General features: G+C 34.0%; 10 non-coding genes across 10 annotated transcripts; all 10 read right to left on the bottom strand.

Annotated features, from left to right (window-relative positions):
• Nucleotides 1-4,889: 4,889 nt before the first annotated feature.
• Trnaf-gaa lies at nucleotides 4,890-4,962 on the bottom strand. The gene has a single exon. It is a non-coding gene; the product is annotated as a tRNA-Phe (tRNA).
• Nucleotides 4,963-5,503: 541 nt separating this feature from the next.
• Trnaf-gaa lies at nucleotides 5,504-5,576 on the bottom strand. The gene has a single exon. It is a non-coding gene; the product is annotated as a tRNA-Phe (tRNA).
• Nucleotides 5,577-6,904: 1,328 nt separating this feature from the next.
• Trnaf-gaa lies at nucleotides 6,905-6,977 on the bottom strand. Its single transcript has one exon. It is a non-coding gene; the product is annotated as a tRNA-Phe (tRNA).
• Nucleotides 6,978-8,239: 1,262 nt separating this feature from the next.
• On the bottom strand, nucleotides 8,240-8,312 carry Trnaf-gaa. Its single transcript has one exon. It is a non-coding gene; the product is annotated as a tRNA-Phe (tRNA).
• A 544-nt stretch (nucleotides 8,313-8,856) lies between these two features.
• On the bottom strand, nucleotides 8,857-8,929 carry Trnaf-gaa. Its single transcript has one exon. It is a non-coding gene; the product is annotated as a tRNA-Phe (tRNA).
• Nucleotides 8,930-10,104: 1,175 nt separating this feature from the next.
• Trnaf-gaa lies at nucleotides 10,105-10,177 on the bottom strand. Its single transcript has one exon. It is a non-coding gene; the product is annotated as a tRNA-Phe (tRNA).
• Nucleotides 10,178-10,726: 549 nt separating this feature from the next.
• Trnaf-gaa lies at nucleotides 10,727-10,799 on the bottom strand. Its single transcript has one exon. It is a non-coding gene; the product is annotated as a tRNA-Phe (tRNA).
• Nucleotides 10,800-12,471: 1,672 nt separating this feature from the next.
• Nucleotides 12,472-12,544, bottom strand: Trnaf-gaa. Its single transcript has one exon. It is a non-coding gene; the product is annotated as a tRNA-Phe (tRNA).
• A 1,660-nt stretch (nucleotides 12,545-14,204) lies between these two features.
• Trnaf-gaa lies at nucleotides 14,205-14,277 on the bottom strand. Its single transcript has one exon. It is a non-coding gene; the product is annotated as a tRNA-Phe (tRNA).
• A 952-nt stretch (nucleotides 14,278-15,229) lies between these two features.
• Trnaf-gaa lies at nucleotides 15,230-15,302 on the bottom strand. The gene has a single exon. It is a non-coding gene; the product is annotated as a tRNA-Phe (tRNA).
• Nucleotides 15,303-18,406: the final 3,104 nt, after the last annotated feature.

Here is an 18,406-nt window from a genome sequence, read left to right as displayed (position 1 = left end):
TCATACTATATTACATTGTATTGTGTCGTACTATATTACAATGTATTGTGCCATACTATATTACAGGGTATTGTGTCATACTCTATTACAATGTATTTTGTCATACTATATTACATTGTATTGCGTTATATTATATTACATTAACTTGTGTTAAACTATATTACATTGTATTGTGTCATATTATATTACATTGTATTGTATCATACTATATTACAGTGTATTGTGCCATACTATATTACAGTGTATTGTGTCATACTCTATTACAATGTATTTTGTCATACTATATTACATTGTATTGCGTTATATTATATTACATTAACTTGTGTTAAACTATATTACATTGTATTGTGTCATATTATATTACATTGTATTGTATCCTACTATATTACATTGTATTGTGCCATACTATATTACAGTGTATTGTGTCATACTCCATTACAATGTATTTTGTCATACTATATTACATTGTATTGTGTCGTACTATATTACATGATATTGTGTCTTACTCTATTACATTGTATTGTGTCATACTATATTACATTATATTGTGTCATACTATATTACATTGTATTGTGTATTGTGCCATACTATATTACATTGTATTGTGTCTAACTATATGATATTGTATTGTGTCTTACTATATTACATTATATTGTGTCATATTATATTACATTGTATTGTGTCATTCTTTATTACAGTGTATTGTGTCATACTCTATTACATTGTATTGTGTCATACTATATAACATTGTATTGTGTCAAAATATATTAAATTGTATTGGGTATTGTGTCATATTATATTACATTGTATTGTGTCATACTATATTACAGTGTATTGTGTCATACTGTATTACATTTTGTTGTGCCATAATATATTACATTGTATTGTGTCGTACCCTATTACAATGAATTGTGTCAAACTAAATTGCATTGTATTTTGTATTGTGTCATACTATATCATATTGTATTGTGTCATACTATATCACATTGTATTGTGTCATACTATATTACATTGTATTGTGTCATTTTATATTACATTGTATTGTGTCATTTTATATTACATTGTATTGTGTCATACTATATTACATTGTATTGTGTCATACTATATTATATTGTATTGTGTCTTACTATATTACATTAATTGTGTCATACACTATTACATCGTATTGTGTCGTACTATATTACAATGAATTGTGTCAAACTGTATTGCATTGTATTGTGTATTGTGTCATATTATATTCCATCGTATTGTTTCATACTATATTACATTGCATTGTGTCATATAATTTACATTGTATTGTGTCTTACTATATTACGTTGTATTGTGTCATACTATATTACATTGTATTGTGTCATACTATATTACATTGTATTGTGTCATACTTTATTAAATTGTATTGTGTCTTACTATATTACATTGTATTGTGTCATGCTATATTACATTGTATTGTGTCATACTATATTACATTGTATTGTGTCGTATTATATTACATTGAATTGTGTCATACTTTATTAAATTGTATTGTGTCTTACTATATTACATTGTATTGTGTCTTACTATATTACATTGTATTGTGTCATACTATATTACATTGAATTGTGTCATACTTTATTACATTGTATTGTGTCATACTATATTACATTACAGAAGAAGAAGAAGAAGAAGAAGGAGGAGGAGGAGGAGGAGGAGGAGGAGGAGGAGGATTCGTGTTAACATTACTAATTAACAAAAGTTGATACCCTGATTCCAGTTCTCCGCTGTACCATGTCTGTATAAACTCCTGGGTCGCTGCATCTGGGATGACTGCCAGAGTTCCGCCATCTTTTTCACATTCATCCATGCTTAGCTTAGCCGACAGGAGACTTGACACGCGCCAGAAGCACGTGGCTGTTTCCCCGTTGTATAAACCGCTTGATGTTGGGCACAATGATGTATCGGACTGCATAGACGATGGCGGCACTACAGAGAAGAAATAAAATATTTTTTGTTTTGTTTTGTAATTTACTTGTCGAGAAAAAAAATCTACACCAAAATAGATTACTGGAATTGAAGTGCTTAAGACATCTAGATAAAATAGATATTCATTAAAACATTGATTTTGATCTCAAGAAAATATCCGATAATTTCAAAACTAAAACAGCATTATTATCTGGAGACGCATGGTGTATTTCAGGAGTTACCCTAGAGCGAAATCATTTGTGGTCTGGTTCTTTGAAAATAATTTATTGGCTCAATTCATTGTGTGGATTGAGGTGACTCTAGTAGAAAGCTTTGGTTACGTTAAGCATTAGTCAAAAAGACGCTTGTACCTACATACTCAGTCATAAGACATCAATGAAAAACAAATTCAAAAATAACCTCTTATTCATCAAGATGCTTGCATTTATCTGTATCACTACCAGTAGAAAGCATTTGCTACATCATCCATGGTATGGTGTTTTGGTTTTCAGCTCATTTAATGAGGATACATACATACATACATACACATACATACATACATACATACATACATACATACATACATACATACATACATACATACATACATACATACATACATACATACATACGTACGTACGTACGTACGTACATACATACATACATACATACGTACATAGATACAGACAGACAGACAGACAGACAGGCAGGCAGGCAGGCAGACAGACAGACAGACAGCGTAAAAGCCCAAATGACCTGACTTTTTTTAAATTGAGATATCTATAATTCAAATACTTATGTCTGTATTAATTAGAAAATATTGTTATCTTTATCTAAAATAGATACATGTATTGTAGTTGAAATAAATAATCTGGAATTATCTAAATATAGATATCACTTTTAGAAACAGATACATACATCTATCCGCTAAAAATCAAATGGATTGCCATAACTTGCCGTGAGGTAGTCACGTGACAGTGTGTCAGTTTGTTATCGGGACAAAACATACCTAGGACTGTGATGAAAACACCAAACGACATCAAACTGGCTCCAGGCTGAAACGACAAGATATGAAGTGAGTGATTAATTTGTTCTAAAATGATTGATGGCTCTTAATCTGTATCATCTACTGGGCAGTTCTCAAATGACCGATCATTTTCGCTGATCTCTCTGCTGGCCGTTTTACAGGTGTTAATCCATTCACAATTTACAGCTAAAAATTGACATTGACAAGATCAATAGAGAAATGTTTGGTAAGTTTAATTATTTTATTCAAGGTTTTTTAACCGGAGAATTTATTCCCGAAGAAAATACAGTATAGAGATCAGTCGAAGTGATATCAAACGAAAGGACGAGACACATTCTGCAATATCAAACATTTTCAAAATAGAATGTAATAAAAGTGAAACTAGAAATGACTTATTATACAAAAGGCTAAAAGTACTGTAAGGCAAGACACTGACATTATTAAATATATTAAATATATTAAGATAAAATACATTCCTTTTGATATCACATACGTCAGCTTATAGATGGTATATGTTGCACATTTTGAAACTGACACCCAAATAGTAGGTATTTTTAAGACATGATAAAATGGCACCACTGATTTTGAAATTGATTACCTTGATAAACCTATCAAACACTTTTTGACACATATTGTTTAAGACAAGTTTCAGTACGAGAGGTGCTCCATTGAACGTGTCCATTTATGACGGTCTGGCAGAAAGGTTGAACGCGTGATTCCAATGTCCACTACAAGTTCTTTCTCAGAACCAAACCCGTCCTGGCCATAAATGTTGTAATCTGCGTAATACTACTTTGAAAATCTCGCATCAGCGGGTTAATATCCGCTCTTTAAATATTTCCACGAATACTTGACTTCATACTAATTTGAAGACCCAAGCATAATGGCCATATAAATGTTTATTATTCAATAAAACTGTATAAATGCTTCGGCAAATCGTTTCTCAGCGCATTAATCACGACATACCGGAGGAAGCATGCTGTTCACGGGGCCTGGACAAACAGGAAACTGATGGATATTATACACCGGTCATGTCCATGATTGTCAATATCACGGGTATGCAATGAACACATCGAATCAATTTCATACAAGGAATCAATCTGTTATACGCGTTTCTCAAATACTGCCGAGCAAGCCATTGCTTAAATAATCACGAAGATCGGTTACCTTGATTTTGGAGAAAAATGAAAAATGATAAAAATATCAGTTTATTTTGAGAATATTATATTGAGACATGTGTATTTCCCTGTAAGACGTTCTAATATAAATTTGTACGGATGTTTCGGGAATATTTCTCTTATTAATAAAACCCAAAACATTTATTTTATATAATTATAAAAAAATCTTTAAATAACGCCCTCCCAACTGAGCTATTTCGGCTGCGTATTATATTCTAAAGACAAGTTGTCAAGTGAAGGCATAAATATAACCGCCTCTCTTTCAGTTGAGGAAGTAATAAGTTAATTTGACAATAGTTTTACTATTTTAATGATCAAGAAAACACAGAAATTGCTTGGTTTGGCTAACATTCATTTGTAATATCGATCTCGTGTATCTCATAGAATGGAACACGTTGATAAAATCATTGCATCAGAATTGTGTATTGTAAAGAGCCATCCTTTTGGCAGAGATGGTTGAAATGTTGAATAAGAAAAAAGAAATGAGTGATTCATCTTACTTACAATATCAGTTATGATTTATTCATGAAGTGTGGTTTATTTGTTTGTTCAAATTGAATATACGACTAAATGATCGTACAAACGACAAACGCGAACAGTGTCGTTCAATAAAAATTAGCAATAAATAAAAGAATCTCTATCACATTGCTCATGGTCCTTCTATGATTCCTCAGTGACGATAAGAGAAGAAGTATGGGAAGTTATCGCCTTATTAACAATAGCGATTTGAGCCAAAAGAAATATCTTGCCGAAACCCGGGATCGAACCAGGGACCTTTAGATCTTCAGTCTAACGCTCTCCCAACTGAGCTATTTCGGCTGCATATTGTTATAATGAGATACGTTATCGATTTAAGGTGACAACTGGACTGTTGAGCCTTAAGGCGATATGTAGGGATTACACGGCGAGGTCTGTTGTAGATTTGATTTCGTCAGATTATTTTGTTATTCGAAGTGGTCATGTTATGTTATATGCCTGAAATGGCGTAAATTAACTTTGAATCAAATTCATTTTATATATCAGGAAAAATGTAAACGTTTCACAATATTCACAAACAAAATGCATATTTACACACCGAGCTGTGAAGACAGATTTTTAATAGTACATTTCATTTGAATTAATCATTTGAAGCAATGAATTATCGTCGATGTATCTTTAATCTATGATTAAGGTATTGATTATTTTTGTGAGTGAATTATTTCCTAAGTTTGCAATATCAACATTATTTTATTGGGGTAAACTGTAGATTTAACACATAAAATCAAAACATTTAACACAACGGCAAATATAAAAAGTGTCAGTATTCAGCGTCAACAAGAACGGATGTTATTAAAAGTTTGGGAACCTTAAAAAATTCCTCTGCCGAAACCCGGGATCGAACCAGGGAGCTTTAGATCTTCAGTCTAACGCTCTCCCAACTGAGCTATTTCGGCTGTGTATCATAAATACGAGATAGATTTTCGAGTTAAAATGTATAAACCGGGTCGCCTCTATTTTAAGGCGAAGAATCGATATGTAAATGTGGCAGAAATGTTTAATTCAGGCGAAAATGACTTTTACCTGCCAATGACCAAGAAAACACAGAAATTGTCTGGTCTGACTAACAAAGCTAAAAGAAACTCATTTATTCTGTTGTTTGGTCCTCCTAGGACTCCCCAGTATTGATAACAGGAGCAGTGTAGAAATCCAGGAGACGTGTCAAGAACGATAACATTGCACACACCCAAATGGTAGACACATTAAATATTTATTAAAGGAACGCGAAATAGGCCTCTGGATGTTTATTCTTACCAGATATCATAATTCAGAATTCAAAAATGCCATGCAGGATACCAACAACACTAAATGCCGACCTGCAATGCCTACCACTCAGAAATTTCAAAGAATTGTAAAAATATCAAAAATGCCATTGTTTTTTTTTGTGTATTTAGTATCAGGTAGTGCTTAAAGACACATGCAGTTGCTTTAGCCTTTAAGGAATCGCCATAGATTCTTTAGATATACCAGTAAGTAGTTTATGACAAATTGATTGAAGGAGTAATATAATCTTTCCCCGCCTTGAGGGAGTGACAAACCTAGGTAGGGAATGATTTTTTTTCTCAAACTACTTAAAATAATTGCAAACAAATCAGTAGTTAATGTTTACCAATAAATATCAAATCGGTGGTCAAGGTATGTTGGTAAACAAATTCACATGGTTGCCGCATGAATATCCTCATTTAAGAAATTCGCATTACCACCCTAAAAAATGCATCCCAATATCATTACACAAGAAAACATAGAGTTAAAATTGATTCACAATATCTATTTAAAAGACACTGAAATAAGGTATCAGTGATACTATTGTGATGTTAACAACAATACATCTTGTTATTTCATAAAACTCTGTGTCCCATACGCATATATGATGTATAAGCAGCCTAACCGTATCTTGCTGTGCCTTGTGTTTACACTCTTAACATATTAACTGCCAGACGAATGATTTGAAGTTATTTTAAACTCATAATCTAACAATATGTCAATTTACGTATCTTGATATAACGAAAAAAAAAGTGTTTGTACTACTTATGACATTTCTTACTGGAGATTCCATTTTCACTAAAATACATCTTAAAGTAAGGGCAGTTGGACAATCATCCGGCATGTCTTGCATTATCCACATCACATAAAAAAGATTCAATAACTTTGAAAATAATAAACGATCACGCATGCAATTCTGAAAAGCAGCGCAATATAGCTTTGTGAAACAAAAGAAACGTCATGCCGAAACCCGGGATCGAACCAGGGACCTTTAGATCTTCAGTCTAACGCTCTCCCAACTGAGCTATTTCGGCTGCTTGTTGTTATCTCGAGACACGTTTTCGAGTTAAGGTATAAATCGGCTCGCCTCTCATTAAAACCAGGGAGTGATTAGAAAATGTGGCAGAAATATTTGATTCGGGTGAAAATGTCTTTTACATGTTAATGATCAAGGAAACACAGCATTTACCTGGTTTGTGTTTGACTAACATTGATGTGTAATATCGATCTCGTTTACCACAGAAAATGGATATATACATAAATCACTAATAAATTACACAATTGCATCAGAATCTTGTATTGTTTTGAGCCATCAAATTAACATTAAAAATCAAATGTAAAAAATATAGAAAAAACGAGTACTTCATCTCACTTACAATATTGCAGTTATGATTAATCATTGCTGTGTGGTGTGTTTGTTTGTTTGCTTGATTTGAATGCACGCCCAAAATATTCTACAAACAAGGCACACATAAACCGTGTCGTTCTATATGAATTTAGCAGCAAATAAAAGAACACTTTCACAATGCTGTTTGGTCCTTCTAGGGCTGCTCAGTAAAGATAAGAGCAGAAGTGTGGAAATCCACGAGGGGTGTCGGAAAAATCAACCTGGACACACCAAGGGTAAACATAAGGACGGGGAGGTAAAATGATTCTTTTTTATTAGTTCCGTAGTGTTTAGATACAAGATGTTTAAAATAAACTTGAAATAGACCTTGGGGTGTGTATTTTCTTTGTTGTTGCAGAATTCAGGGGAATTTAAAAAAAAATGTTATGCACGATAACTCTCTAGGTCCATCAGCATTGCTTACCACTCAGAAATCTCAAAGAATTGTATAAATATCAATACTGCTTTTTCTTGTATAGAGTGCCGAGAAATGAATACAGCTGCTGCACCCTAAGAGGAATCGTCATGGATTCTTTAGATATACAAAACTGAAGTTTATGGCAATTTGATTCAAGCCTACTGTTGTTCATAACTTCCATGCCCTGTTATTTTCTCCCTCTCGACGAGCAAACTGTCTGATGAATGACTTGGAGTCATTTTTAACTCCTAATCAAACAACATGTCAATTTACGCAACTTGACATAACAATAAAAAAGGTTCCTTTGTTTTACTAATGATATTTCTTACTAGAGATTCCATTTTTATTAGAATTTATCTTAAAATATGGGCTAATGGCAACTGCTTCATGAATTTTTAACATCACATTTAAAACAAGCAAAGTCCCACCCACGATATTCTGCATAGCAACGCCATATTGAAATACAGCTTTGTGAACCAAAAGAAGTGTCATGCCGAAACCCGGGATCGAACCAGGGACCTTTAGATCTTCAGTCTAACGCTCTCCCAACTGAGCTATTTCGGCTGTACCTTGTTATCTCGAGATACGTTATCGACTTAAGGTGTCAACTGGACTGTTGGCCCTTATGGCGATATATAGGGATTACAAAGTTAGGCTTGTTGTAGGTATGACAAAATAAGTGCTGCGGCAGGTTATTTTTTTTTATTCGAAATGTCGTTATATACTTTACGACATGCCAGAAATGCAGTAAATTAACTTTGTAGAAAATTAATTTATTATATCAGTGATAAGCAAAATAATAAAGAAACATCAAAATTATCACAGGAAATGTATATTTATACACCAAGCTGTGAAGCTGTGAATAACAAGTTTCATTTTGAATCTGAACATTTGAAGCAATGCAATATTTAAATGTATTTTTTATCTATGACTTCGGTGCTGATAATTTTGGAGAGTAAAATGTTTCACAAGTTTTAACATACATGTATATATTAAATGTGGCATAACACACACGATCAAAATATCTGAAACGACAGCAGTATAAAACGTTATTAGCATTCAGGACGAAATATGCAATTAGAACTTAAGGAACCTAAAAGAATTACTATGCCGAAACCCGGGATCGAACCAGGGACCTTTAGATCTTCAGTCTAACGCTCTCCCAACTGAGCTATTTCGGCTGTACGTTATATTCTCTAGACAGGTTGTCGTGTTAAGGTATAAATCGGGTCGCCTCTCTTTAAGGTGAGAAAATGATAAGTAAATGTGAGAGAATTACTGAATTTATTTGGAAATAACTTTGATATGTTAATGATTAAGGAAACACAGCATTTGCCTGGTTTGTGTTTGACTAACATTTACGTGTAATATCGATCTAATGTACCACAGAGAGTGGATGTATACATAAAGCACTAAAACATTACACACCATTACATCAGAATCTTGTATTGTTCTGAGCCATCAGATTAACATTGAAAAACAAATGTTGAATAAACGAGTACTTTAACTCATTAAGAATATCAGGTACGAATAATTAAGATGTTTAGTTGGTCAATTTGTTTGTTTGTTTAAATTGAACGAACGACCAAAGAATCGTACAAACGCCACGCGAACATGGTGTTCAATACGAAATTAGCAACAAATAAAAGAAACTCTATAATTCAGTTGTTTGGTCCTTCTATGACTCCTCATTAATTATAAGAATTGAAGTGTGGAAATCCAGAAGGGGTAAACTAATTCCATTTAATCAGTTTCGCACTATTGGTTCAGATATTAAATGTTTCAAAGTAACTTGAAATAGGCATATGGGTGTTTATTCTTAACTGAATCCAGGACTATTTAAACATGCTATGCAGGATAACAACAACTCGTTAGGTCCACCAGGATTGCTTTTGGCCCATAAATCTAAAAAAAATGTATAAATATATAAATAATGCCATTTTTTGTATATTAAGTATAAGATAGTGCCGAACAATGAATACAGAGCTGTACTAAACAGCTGCTGCATCCGAGGAGGAATCGGCATATATTCTTTAAATATACATAATATTAGTGTATGGCGATTTGATTGAAGCATGGTGTTGTTCATAACTTATATGCCTTGCTATTTTCACAGTCTCAACATGCCAACTGTCAGATGAATGATTTGGGGTCATTTTAAACTTCTAATCAAACAAAATGTCAATTGATGCCACTTGATAGAGCAATATCAACACTTGGTTTAAATATGGCATAACAAACACGATCAAAATATCTAGAACAACTGCAGTATGAAACGGTATTAGCATTTGGGACGAAACAACAGCGTCAAATTGAGGAATATAATTAAAGGTTTGGAAACCTAAAATAATTACTATGCCGAAACCCGGGATCGAACCAGGGACCTTTAGATCTTCAGTCTAACGCTCTCCCAACTGAGCTATTTCGGCTGCATATTGTTATATTGAGATACGTTATCGAGTTAAGGTGACAACTGGACTGTAGGACCTTAAGGCGATATATAGTGATTACACATGTTGTAGATTTGACAAAATAGGTATTGGCCCAGATTATTTTGTTTTTTCGAAATGGTCGTTATACAATGTATGCGATATGCAAGAAATACTGTCAATTAACACTGGAGAAAATTAATTTGATGTTATTGAGAAAATAAGAAGATGATTTGATTTTACTCACAATTATCACAGGAAATTTACATTCATACGCCAAGCCGTGAAGACAGATTTTAGAGAGCAAGTCTCATTTTGAAATTTTACATTTGAAGCCATGAATTTTCAATCTATCACTCAGGTACTGATTATTTTGGTGAGTGGGAAATGTTTGAAATAACAACTTATGGCATGTTGAGGAAAATGCTGTGTTAACATTTGATATCAAGCTCATTAGCAAAACGGCAATATCAATCAGGACGAAATATACAACAGTGTAAAACAACAACGGATAATATTAAAACTTAAGAAACATAAAAAAAATATTAATGCCGAAACCCGGGATCGAACCAGGGACCTTTAGATCTTCAGTCTAACGCTCTCCCAACTGAGCTATTTCGGCTGCGAGCTATCATACTCAGATAGTTATAAAACGGGCCGAATGATTTTAAGGGGATATAGTCTCTAGACCAGTCTGGTTTGAACGAAAATAATCGCATCCTCTTTTTTTCAGGATGGTTGATTTATGTGCAGTGAAAGTAAAACACAAATTATCTGTAGGGAATATGATATTTACCTCTCAATGAGCAAGGACACACGAAAAGTTATGGGTGTTTAACATTGATGTATTATGTAAAAAGTATCGTGTATAATAGATTGCATCTGCAAACTGCATCCCACCGTTAAACTGTATGCAATAATAAATAAAAAAAGCCATAAACTTCATATTAAAGTAGTTTCGTCGTTATAGGACTCGTCAGTGACGGTAGGGACACTATACAACTGGTCCGTCCTTTTAGGACGCGTCATTGACGGTAGGGACACTATACAACTGGTCCGTCCTTTTAGGACGCGTGATTGACGATAGGGACACTATAAAACTGGTCCGTCCTTTTAGGACTCGTCAGTGACGGTAGGGACACTATACAACTGGTCCGTCCTTATATGACTCGTCAGTGACGGTAGGGACACTATACAACTGGTCCGTCCCTTTAGGACTCGTCATTGACGGTAGAGACACTATACAACTGGTCCGTCCTTTTAGGACGCGTCATTGACGGTAGGGACACTATACAACTGGTCCGTCGTTTTAGGACGCGTCATTTACGGTAGGGACACTATACAACTGGTCCGTCCTTATAGGACGCGTCATTGACGGTAGGGACACTATACAACTGGCCCGTCCTTATAGGACTCGTCAGTGACGGAAGGGACACTATACAACTGGTCCGTCCTTTTAGGACTCGTCATTGACGGTAGAGACACTATACAACTGGTCCGTCCTTATAGGACTCGTCAGTGACGGTAGGGACACTATACAACTGGTCCGTCCTTATAGGACGCGTCATTGACGGTAGGGACACTATACAACTGGTCCGTCCTTATAGGACTCGTCAGTGACGGTAGGGACACTATACAACTGGTCCGTCCTTATAGGACGCGTCATTGACGGTAGGGACACTATACAACTGGCCCGTCCTTATAGGACTCGTCAGTGACGGTAGGGACACTATACAACTGGTCCGTCCTTATAGGACGCGTCATTGACGGTAGGGACACTATACAACTGGCCCGTCCTTATAGGACTCGTCAGTGACGGTAGGGACACTATACAACTGGTCCGTCCTTATAGGACTCGTCAGTGACGGAAGGGACACTATACAACTGTCCAGTCCATTAAAGACCCGTCAGTGATGATACGAACCAAAAGTTTTTTGATGTAAAATATTAGTTTTTTGAAACATGGTTTCTGCAAATAGATTTCATTCCTGATCATTTTTGTATTTTGGACTCTAAATGTGTAAATGACAAAGTCGGTCAGCCCGGATGAGTTGGAGATATTTGAGAAAACAATTTAAACGACATGTCCATCTGTGTCACTTGCATTTTGAAAGTTATGAAATCAATTATATATATTCATACTAGGTTTTCCATTTCGGGGTAGGTAATTCTTCGGCATATTTTAGACAAAATCTGACATGTTTATGACTTTGAGATAAAACTAAGTCACATACTTTTTTTATTATGTACAGGAAGTTGACCTACATTTTTATTTACTTAAAAAGTAATGGTCATGCCGAAACCCGGGATCGAACCAGGGACCTTTAGATCTTCAGTCTAACGCTCTCCCAACTGAGCTATTTCGGCCCTATGAGAGCTTTTTAGGTGAATATATCCAGCTAAAACTTGTCCAAGCCTAAGGCGATACAGTAAGTATGTAGTAATAACCAGTGAATAATTTACATACATGTACCATACTTTATGGTTGAGTACACTTTGAGTGACGACAAATCGATTACCTTTGAGGTAGATAAACCTAAATGTATGTACCAGAGTTCTATTATTTTAATCGGCGAGAATAAATTAAAGCCAAGAGCCATGTCTGCATTTGCTATTTTTTTTTAGGATGCATGATAAGATAAACGAAAATGTTAAATTCTATAGCGATTCTATTTCAAAAACGGGAAATTACAGAGAATATCTTCTTTGGAGTTCTTTATGCATGTTTAGTTCACACAAACGAATTCAAATTGTCAGGGTGTGTATGTTTTCATTTATTTCACCAAAATGTGAATATTGGAACATATTTTGCTAAAAAAAAATGACATCGCCATGGAAATTCAGATAATACAGCACATTATTGTAGAGGGTTTTCTTTTAATCACATAACATTGAGTTATCTCCCCTATATATCACATAGCTTTGTCGTTTTCCAGTTGTCACTATCCAAAATGTGACACCCAGCAGGCTACATCACTATACGTCATAACTGACAGGGGAGATAACTCCTATAAAAATGTACCTAAAAATACAGTAAATATTCTAACATTTTTATTCCTCCCTTTTAGGTCTCTACTTTTTACCTTTAGCGTTATTACTGACTGATGCAGTTTTTAATTCGTAATTTCACTATTTATCTCAGGTTTAAAGTGCTATATACCCACTTGTTTTCCTACATTTTTTTCTGTGGTATGATGCAATCAATTGGACAAGGTGAGTCATCAAATCTGTCTAAAGCAATAAACCCGAAATGTTGATTAAGTTATATTTTGCATCTTATAAAATCTACATTATTTTCTGAGAAAAAACGTCAATCATTAATATCATCTATTGTTGTGTTAATAGATCATGGTGTACACGTGTAAATGTCTATATATCCGCATTTACATACGGTTCAAAATTAATTCATAATTTATCTATTTATTTTCTCAAAGTCAATTAATCTTTCCCGTGAAATATTACTTTCTGAAAGATTCATCGTCACAATATTGGTTCTATAGATGCATGGAGTTACGTTTTCTGAGGTTCAACTACAATAACTTTTAAAGTGTTATATTTACTATCACTCCTAACCGTGGATTTGGACATTTTAATTTGACACGGTTGTATATTCATTGCATGTGCTTTATCATAATTTTTGGTTTGTTTGTATACATGTCTGTGACAGTGCTTTTGTCACAATTCCAAATACCCGGATGTAATGTAACAACTGTGTGTCATTGACCAATACCCACTCATATGCCAAAGGAAAAATGTAAATTTTACATTTACTATGAAAAGGCTAAAATACAAACGTAGCAATAAACACAAACATATATCTATATAGAAACAATGTCGATGTGAACTAAACGGCGAATACATGTGTATAACACAAAACTCATCAATCGATAAAACAAAATCTCATCACTTTCAATACGCATGAAAGACCCAATTCTACAACAAAGTCATCAAAATGGAGAATTTATACTATAAAATGCAGCAGAGGAGACACCGAAGTTGTCATTGGCAATAGAAAAAAAAATCAGAATGCCGAAACCCGGAATCGAACCAGGGACCTTTAGATCTTCAGTCTAACGCTCTCCCAACTGAGCTATTTTGGCCCGGGATGAGATGAGGTCTTATCCACTGATTCGGGCAGGTCAACGCCTGATAAAACGACATTTGAATTAAATACTAATTGTTTCGTGCTCATATATTATTCATATCATGTAATGTATATAAAGCTGACTTTATACATACTATATATATTGCCATGGCTGCCATTCACGATTGTGGCTTTAAATTGATTGAGCATCCGCCTTATTCACCTGATCTCGCTCCATCAGACTTTCATCTACAATGTATTTCTAAAACTAAAAACAGCTATTTCAGACACCCTAACCCTAACCCTAACATGCAGTGGATGACTTTCTGAACAGCCAAGAAAAGGAGTTCTATAAAAGTGGGATTGAGGCCCCTAAAAACCGCTGGCAAAAGTGTATAGATACTGAAGGGGATTATGTTGAAAAATGATACATGTACAATATGTCCGGCAAAATTCAAAAAATTCAATATGAAGCTCACAACTTATCAATCAGCCCTCGTATAATGTAAAGAAACTTGAACTGATGCATATCATATATATATATTATATAGTGTACAGAAACTTGATTTTACATATAAAATATTATTAAGGAAACCAATATGTTAACAGGTATTTGTTAAAGACAGATAAAATATCGGAGTCAATGAAGTGGTCGAACTTGTAAATATATCAGATGTAGACACAAAAACATTTTTATTTTTGAGTTAAATATAATTCAAATTGTTAACAGGACAATACTAGACAGATATTTTCTAATTTGAGTCTGTCGCTCCGCCTTCTCGGCAGGTAGTAATTACATCAAGAAAATAGCCAATGCTTCATCTTTTCGGAAACATTTATTTTAGCAAATAAGAATTTATAAGGGGGTATCGTATCATTTATCAAGAAAAGTATATATAGATATTGTAATTAATAAAAGTATATTTATTTAAGAAAAAAAAAAATGAAAAAAAAAAAAAAAAGATTTCTGCCGAAACCCGGGATCGAACCAGGGACCTTTAGATCTTCAGTCTAACGCTCTCCCAACTGAGCTATTTCGGCGACGATTAACCTTTAAAAGTCCATGTCCCGAGATCAGATACGGTGGTATCTCGGATAAGATAATCGTCGCCGAGTATTAAAGTCTACACCAGGACTTATCACATGTACAAAGTTTACTATAATATACTATATATGTATATCCAATGTATATGCGTTATGATACGATATATATGTTCTAAATGAAATATCTTGCAAGATAATTTATAACATTTGAAAGAAGATTATCTTCTAGGAATATTTACCACAATATTATATTAAGACCTAAACTAGGTAATTGTATTAATACTATTTAATTCATAATTACGATTGCCTGTTGTTGAAATGAGATCATTTCTTTACACCAAGAAAATGTAACGTTAAACTGTTAGTTACTGCGGAGCTTCTTTCCGGTGGTACAAATGTTCGCGATTTTAATCTTATTTTGAAACAAAAACAAATTATTCTTCGTACTTTTGAACGAATTAAGGTTTGAAAGATTTTAAGATACCTATGCAATCTTTCAATTTTAATCATGGAGAGATCCTAATCTTTTATTATTATTTTCTTTTTATTATTTATTTATTTACTGACTTTTTTATATCAAAGTTTTTTCGTCTTATACATGAGTCCAACACATATTGTAGCTCATTTTCATCTAGAATTTAAAAATAAAGTTACCAAATATGCATCTTTATTTTAATAGAATGAGTTATATGTAATTTGTTACTCCGACCGTAAACTGTCTGTAACTCGATTACCTTCTTTCCTTTTCGTTCTTTCTTTCTTTCTTTCTTTCTTTCTTTCTTTCTTTTTGTTTTACATTTATTCTATTTTACTTCTGAAAGCACCCGAGGATATGGTAAAATGTACAATGATATTGTGAGTTTATTATTCGTTTTTTTATTTTTCGAAACGAGTTACATCAAAATGTATCTCATTAAAACAGAAATATTTATAAAATGTATTGTATACTGGGACTTTTACACCTTCTCATGGTGATTTTGACCTATTGACCTCAGTCGTCATCTACTTGTAGGTATCACCACTTGGAATCATAAGAAATGTAAACTTTATTTATTTTACAACAATTGAGACACAAGTTATATAACTTATATTAATCACGCTTATTTGCCCGGATGGAAGCGCGCGAGGGGTCTTACTGTGGGAGGAAACCGGAGTACCCGGGAAGACCCCACGTGGTTGGACAGGTGACCCCATACCTTGGAATCACTGCCGTCCTAGAAGGAGGAATCAGCTACATGGTGCAGCATAATACATTTTTCGGCATAGCCGTTTAATATTCTTTTGGTCCCGGATATGACGCGATAGGTGGCGTAATTGGTCAAGATGAAGTATTTGATTGGTCAATGTAGCGGTAAATGCAAATTGCAGATATGCAGTTAATACGAAACAAAGTTAAGATTGAATGCAAGCTAAATAAGTGGATGTATCTTTTCAAATGACACATTAATAAAACTATATTCCAGATTCAAATGCAGTCTTATTACCACCAAAATAATTCAAACTGATATAATTGTGTTATCTATGCTGAAACACATCAGTTCGCTAATTTATTTCACCAGCAGTTTTACATTATAACCACCAGCATTACAACTATGCCGTTTATATTTTCTAAAGATATTTCTTGTTACCTCTAATGTATCTCTCGTTTTGTAAAAAAAAAAAAAAAGTACCGTTCGTTTTTGTACAACCCTTTCCCGAGGTAATGATATGATTACTAAAAGCATGTACGATAACTGCAATTGCATTTATAAGATCATATCTATTTTTGCCCTTTCACGGTAAATAAGATGCAACAAGAAGTGAATTGTACAGTTAGACGAGATTGCTTCTTGCCGTGTCTTTTTCGAAAGTTCTCGATATGAATTCAGCAATAAGCAATATAAAATCTAAATATTTATTTAAATGCACATCATGATTAATGAAATAAACATCAATAATTCATCTTACATGTGTCAAAAATATTAGGAAATTCAATTTACCAAAATCAGAAATATACATACAAGTGTTCAACTAACCGAGTAAAATGAACACAGCTCAATTTACCTGAATCAAGAATTATATATAATAACTTATACTTACCTTAGTTAAAATTGAATAAATAAAAACTCAACTTACCCGAGTCAGAAATGCCATTACTGAAAAGATGCAGGCACTAAAGTATATAATCCAGTCAAGACTCAAAGAGTCGTCGAAACTAAACATCTATAGGTATTGACAGTCGGAACACCTCGCCTCCGTCTGCGAACGTGGGTAAGAAAATGACGAGGGGTTCCGATTGACGTATTGACTCAAATCAGCACCGCGCCTTTTGGTCCTCGATCAAGCTCTCGTGTCATCGGCACTTTATGTCATTTCAACTGTGATAATGCGTTTTGCGAAATTGATTCGTCATATGGAATAGTGCTTAATACCAAATCAATGGTCTTTCAACCACAATGATTTTAAATCCTAACAACTTAGCGTGGATGCCCTCCATTTATCCGGTTAGAACGACCTGGACACTTAATGCATTAGCAGTATCAGTCTCTGTACCGCCCGCCGTTATGCTGCGTCAGTCTTGATAATGGAATCTAAGACTCAATTTAATACGTGATCAGCTTAAATATATTTCAATAGTGAATATCGTGTAAATATTTAATGTAGCATTCCTTCGTTCGCACAGCAGAAACAAGCACAATTTCTGTTGATGAAATCTATGTCCGAACGATGATGGTATGAGTGTTTGTGCCTACATGTAATTAAATTAACACCGAAATATACTGGAAAAGGTGTATACAAATACCGTATGTCTTTGCGGTTATTAATGATACTTCGGGTCGAATTAAGAATTTTCAGGACTTGACACTCGAAAAACTGCCGTGTTAATGTAAATATTAAACTTCGCGGAAACAAAAAACACAGAAAATAAATGTTTATTAAAACTTCGGAAAGCAATTGTTTTAGTGACGATTGTTTGTTATATAGATTTCTATCGATTTAATGCTTTGAATGTAATAAAGTTATATAAATATTTGAAATAAGTTGTCAGTTTTGTATATTGATTAGCGGCATTTCACTACAAACCGTATCCTTACGCCCCAAACAAAACACACGGGGGTCTC

This window comes from Pecten maximus, unplaced genomic scaffold (genome assembly GCF_902652985.1).
Source record: "Pecten maximus unplaced genomic scaffold, xPecMax1.1, whole genome shotgun sequence".
Classification (NCBI taxonomy): Eukaryota; Metazoa; Mollusca; class Bivalvia; order Pectinida; family Pectinidae; genus Pecten; species Pecten maximus.
The sequence above is the reverse complement of the archived record's forward strand: the minus strand, read 5'-3'. Positions and strand labels throughout refer to the sequence as shown.